Below are 5823 nucleotides of genomic sequence, written 5' to 3'. Positions count from 1 at the left end.
CGAACTCTTCAGGTTGTATGTTCTCCCTTGTAAACACTGATTTAAAATGTTTGTTCATAATTTCCGCCATTTCAATTTCCTCTGGGTATTCATCTCCTTGTCTTAATTTCTCCAAATCTTATTTGTTTTTCAGTTTGTTGTTTACAAATCTGTAGAATAGTTTTGGTAGATCTTTACATTTTTCTATGACATCTTTTTCATATTTTCTCTTTTCCTCTCTGAACGATTCTAAATATTCATTTCTATAACAAGTATATATTTTCCATTTTTATGTTTTTTTTTTCTTCCATTTGGTCCAAGCTTTGTCTCTTTTGTCTTTTAACTCCCTACAACTTTTGTTGTACCAGCACTTTACATGTTCTTTTTCTTGTTTTTGTCTTGGGACATACTTTTCCACTCCTTTTTTTTTATAAGTTTTTGTCAAAATATTCCATTTCTCTTCTACTGTTGTATCTTCTTTGTGTATTCTTTCCCAGTTTTCATTTTGGAAGAATTCTCTTATTTTATCAAAGTTTGTTTTTTCATACATCAATCTTCCTTTTCTATATTGTTCATTTCTTTTCATGTACTTTTTCTCATTTAGTTCTAGTTCTATCAATATGTGGTCACTTTTGCTTATTGGTGCCTGGTATTCTATCTTTTCCACTATTTTAGGTTCTGATGTGATTATTAGGTCTAGTCTCGATGGTTCTTCTTCATTTCTATACCTAGTGTTCTCTTGGATCCATTGTGTCATTGCGTGGTCAATAATCACCTCGAGTAGAACACTTCCCCATGAGTCTTCTCCACCCTTTACGGTCATCTCTTCCCAGCATATTTCTTTGCAATTATAGTCGCCCATCATAACTATTCTTCCTCCATCTTCCATTATCTCGTTTAGTGTTACTCTTGTGTCTTCTAACATGCTTTTATGTTCATTCTCTTCCCATGAGGCTGTTTTTGGGGGCACGTATTTTATTACAAACTTTCTGCTCTTCTTATCTCTATCTTCTACTTCTATCATGATCATCTCTACTCTATTCTTCCCATATGTGACACTCTTCACGTTTATATCCTTCTTAGTCAGGAACATAACTCCACCCCCTTGTTTTATCTTTCTGTTTCTAATCCAATAATTATATGCATTGTGTCCTATGCTGTTGGGTGGTAGTGGGCCTTTTAATTTTGTCTCAACAATTCCCATTATGTCCGGATCTTTTTCTTTCAGATATTTGTTCAGTTCATTCAGTCCTGTTATTAATCCATCTATATTTATGTAGGATACTCTTAACTTTCTGTTATTTCCATTGTATTCTCTGTTTCTTTTGTGTTTCTCTCTTTTATGTTCCATTTCTTCAATTTCATATTCACTACTCTCCGTTCTGGTCTCGTTTTTTTTTCTTAGCTTCATGTCTATTCCTTATTTCCTCCTCTCTTTCCTCTTTATTCATTACCCTTTTTATCCATACCTTTTTATATTGTTCACTTGTTGCTAGTTTCCCTGTTTTGGATAAGATATTTTCTGCCGTCGTTTGTGACCTGAATTTAATCTTAATTGGTCTGGTCTTGTCTGTACTATATTTCCCAAGCCTGAATTTTTCTTCGATTTGTTTCATTATTTCTGGCTCATCTTCCTGAACTAATTCTAGTAAATGTCTTACTTTTTCATTTTCCTCTTTGGCTCTTGTGATTCTATCTGGGTTATGTTTCTCTTCCATTCCTAATATAATTATACATTTCTTTCTATCTGCTAAGTCTCTTACTATATTCTCCTTCTGTCTCATCACTTTAATAACTGAGTCTTCAGTTTGTTCTTTCATTTGCTGTTTGATTATGTCAGTAAATGCAACTTTACTGTTTTCTTGAATTTTTTTCCAACCCTCCTTGTTGTCCTTATTATTCTCCTTTAAGACTTTATTCTCCTCTTTTACTTCTTTTAACTGTTTTTTTTAATTCTTCAATTTCCTTAGTTAAGTTTTTGTTCGCCTTCTCTAGTTCTTCCAATTTTTCAACCCTCTGCACAATGTTGTTAACGTGACCGAACCTAAGTTCCCAGTGCTCGATCATCTTATCGAGCTTCTCTTCTAGTCTTGTTAATCGGAGGGGGGGGGGGTGTCCCCCTCACCCTCTTTAAATCCCTGGAAAATATTCTCATCACCTTCTGCTGTATTGCTCTTATCTATACTTCTGATCTTTTCATTTTTGTTAGACATTTCGTCGTCGCTAAATTGGTCCGGACCTCTTTTGTTTAGATGGCGTCTGCCTGCCTGGGCCAAGTCTTCACCTTCCTCATTTCCTTCCATTTCCCTCAGTAATCCCTCCCCTTCTCCTTTTTCCTCACTTTCCCCTACACCACGAGCAATTTCCCCCCCACCCTGTAAATACAATAGGTACTTCCTTTGCTTCGGGATCCACGAAATTTCACTTTTTCTTCAGAACGTCGTCTAAGCCGTCCGTTCGTTGAAGTGTGTGTGTGTGTATTTACCTAGTTGTATTTACCTAGTTGTATTTTACGGGAAGGGGAGCTATGCTCGTGGGGTCCCGTCTTCATATCTCATTTTATCTAAACTATTTTTAAATTCATGTATTGTTTTTGCACACACCACTTTCTCATCTAACTTGTTCCAACTGTCTATTACTCTGTGAGGAAAGATGTTCTTTTTCAAATCTCTTCTATAGCTGTCTTTTTTTATTTTCTTTCCGTGTCCTCTTGTATTTCTGTCATCCCATTTTATCAGATTCTCTCTATCAGTAATTTCTATGCCTTTCATTATTCTGTAAATAGCTATCAAATCTCCTCTCTCTCTTCTTTGCTCTAGTGTCTGTAGTTCAAGTTTTTGTAGTCTCTCTTCATATGATAGTTTTGAGAGTGTTGGTGCCAATTTTGTAATTGCTCTTTGTATTCTTTCAAGTTTTTTTTATACATTTTTTTGTACTTGGTGACCATATCGTTGCTGCATATTCCAATCTTGGTCTTATCAGGGTGATTAGGATTTTCTTCACCATTTCTTCATCCAGGTATGTAAATGCAACTTTGATTGTTCTTTAAATTATAAGTTTCTCCAAAAATCTTATTTATATGTTTCTCAGGTGACATATTATTCATAACAATGACTCCCAGGTCCTTCTCATTTTCTACTTATTTTTATTCCTTCTTCTCCCAATTTATATGCTCCTGTTATTCTGTTTTTGCTTTTTTCCAAATTCCATTATACTACACTTTTTTGTATTGAACTCCATCTCCCACTTCCTACTCCATTCCTGTACTTTATTTAGATCTCTCTGTAGTGATTCACAATCTTCTTCAGTTTTCACTCTTTTCAGTAGTTTTGCATCATCTGCAAAGAAGCTCATATAGCTTTCAATTCCTTCATCCATATCATTAATATATATAGCAAACATTATTGGGGCCAGAACTGTTCCCTGCGGAACACCGCTTATTACTTCATCCCATTTTGAGTGCTGGTTTCTTATCACTACTCTCATTTTTCTTTCTTGCAAAAAGTCTTCCATCCAATTTAGTAGTTTGCCCTGTATTCCTCCTTCATATTCTAATTTCTTAAGCAACTTCTTATGTGGTACTTTGTCAAAAGCTTTCTTTAGATCTAAAAATGCACAGTCCGCCCATCCATCTCTTTCTTGTATTATATCTATTAGTCTTGAATAGAAACATATTAAATTGGTGACGCATGATCGTCCTTGTCTGAATCCAAATTGCCTTGGATTTAACACTTTGTTTGTTTGTTTTTCTAAATATTTTACCCATCTACTTTTGATAATTCTTTCACAAATTTTTGCTATTGTACTTGTTAGAGAGACTGGTCTATAGTTGGTAGGTTCTTCTTTATTTCCTCCTTTATATATAGGTACTATATTTGCTTTTTTCCAATCTTCTGGAACTTTTCCTTTTTTCAAGGAACTGTTTAGTATGCTATGTATTTTGTCTGCCAGTTCATTCCTGCATTCTTTCAGTATCCAGTTTGCTATTTCATCTGGTCCATGCGATTTTCTGACATCAAGATTACTCAAGTGTGTTAATATTTCATTCTTTGTTACTTCTATTTCTTCCATAGGGGGGGACTTTCTCTTTCCATTCGTTCTCTTCAGGTTGTATGTTCTCCCTTGTAAACACTGATTTAAAATGTTTGTTCATAATTTCCGCCATTTCCATTTCCTCAGTGTATTCAACTCCCTCTTGTCTTAATTTCTCCAAGTCTTGTTTGTTTTTCAGTTTATTGTTTACAAATCTGTAGAATAGTTTTGGTTGATCTTTACACTTTTCTATGACATCTTTTTCATATTTTCTCTTTTCCTCTCTGCACGTTTGTACATATTCATTTCTATAACAGGTATATATTTTCCATTTTTCAGGTCTTCTGTCTTTTTTCCATCTGGTCCAGGCTTTGTCTCTTTTGTCTTTTAACTCCCTACAACTTTTGTTGTACCAGCATTTTACATATTCTTTTTCTTGTTTTTGTCTTGGGACATACTTTTCCACTCCTTTTTTGTAAATTTTTGTCATAATATTCCATTTCTCTTCTACTGTTGTTTCTTCTTTGTATATTTCTTCCCAGTTTTCCTTTTAAAAGAATTCTCTTATTTTATCAAAGTTTGTTTTTTCATACATCATTCTTCCTTTTCTATATTGTTCATTTCTTTTCATATATTTTTCTTCATTAAGTTCCAGTTCAATCAATATGTGGTCACTTTTACTTATTGGTGTTTTATATTCAATCTTGTCCACTATTCTAGGTTCGGATGTAATTATTAGGTCTAGTCTCGATGGCTCTTCTTCATTTCTATACCTCGTGTTCTCCTGTATCCATTGTGTCATTGTATGGTCAGTAACCATCTCAAGTAGAGCGTTTCCCCATGAGCCGTCTCCACCCTTTACTGTCATTTCTTCCCAGCAGATTTCTTTGCAATTAAAGTCGCCCATCATAACTATTTTTCCTCCCTCTTCCATTATCTTGTTTAATGTTATCTTTGTGTCCTCTAACATACTTTTATATTCACTCTCTTCCCATGAGGCTGTTTTCGGGGGCACATAATTTATCACAAACTTTCTGCTCTTCTTATCTCTGTCTTCTACTTCCATCATTATCATCTCTACTGTATTCTTTCCATATGTGACACACTTCACGTTTATATCTTTCTTAGTCAGGAACATAACTCCACCCCCTTCCTTTATCACTCTGTTTTTAATCCAATAATTATATGCATCATGTCCTACACTGTTGGGTGGTAGTGGACCTTTTAATTTTGTTTCTACAATTCCCATTATGTCTGGTTCTTTTTCCTTCAAATAATCATTCAGCTCATTCAATCCTGTTATTAATCCAACTATATTTGTTTAAGACACTCTTAGTTTTCTGCCACTTCCATTGTGTTCTCTGTTTCCCTTTTGTTTTTCTCTTGTATGTCGACTTTCTTTAGTTTCATATTCACTACTCTCCAATAGAATCTCTCTTTTTCTGACTCCGTTCTTATCTCGTTTTTTTCCTTAGCTTCAAGTCTTTTCTGTTTTTCATGCTCTCTTTCCTCTTTATTCATTTCCCTTTTTATACATACCTTTTTAAATTGTTTACTTGTTGCTATTTACAATGTGTAGGATAAGAAATTCTCAGACGTAGATTGTGACCTGAATATAATCTAAATAGGACTGATCTTGTCTGTACTATATTTCCCGAGCCTGAATTTTTCTTCGATTTGTTTCATTATTTCTGGTTCATCTTCCTGAACTAATTCTAGTAAATTTCTTACTTTTTCATTTTCGTCTTTGGTTCTTGTGATTCTATCTGGGTTATATTTCTCTTCCATTCCTAATATAATTATACATTTCTT

Source organism: Oratosquilla oratoria, chromosome 13, assembly GCF_046742065.1.
Source record: "Oratosquilla oratoria isolate Oo_2021 chromosome 13, ASM4674206v1, whole genome shotgun sequence".
NCBI lineage: Eukaryota > Metazoa > Arthropoda > Malacostraca > Stomatopoda > Squillidae > Oratosquilla > Oratosquilla oratoria.
The sequence above is the reverse complement of the archived record's forward strand: the minus strand, read 5'-3'. Positions refer to the sequence as shown.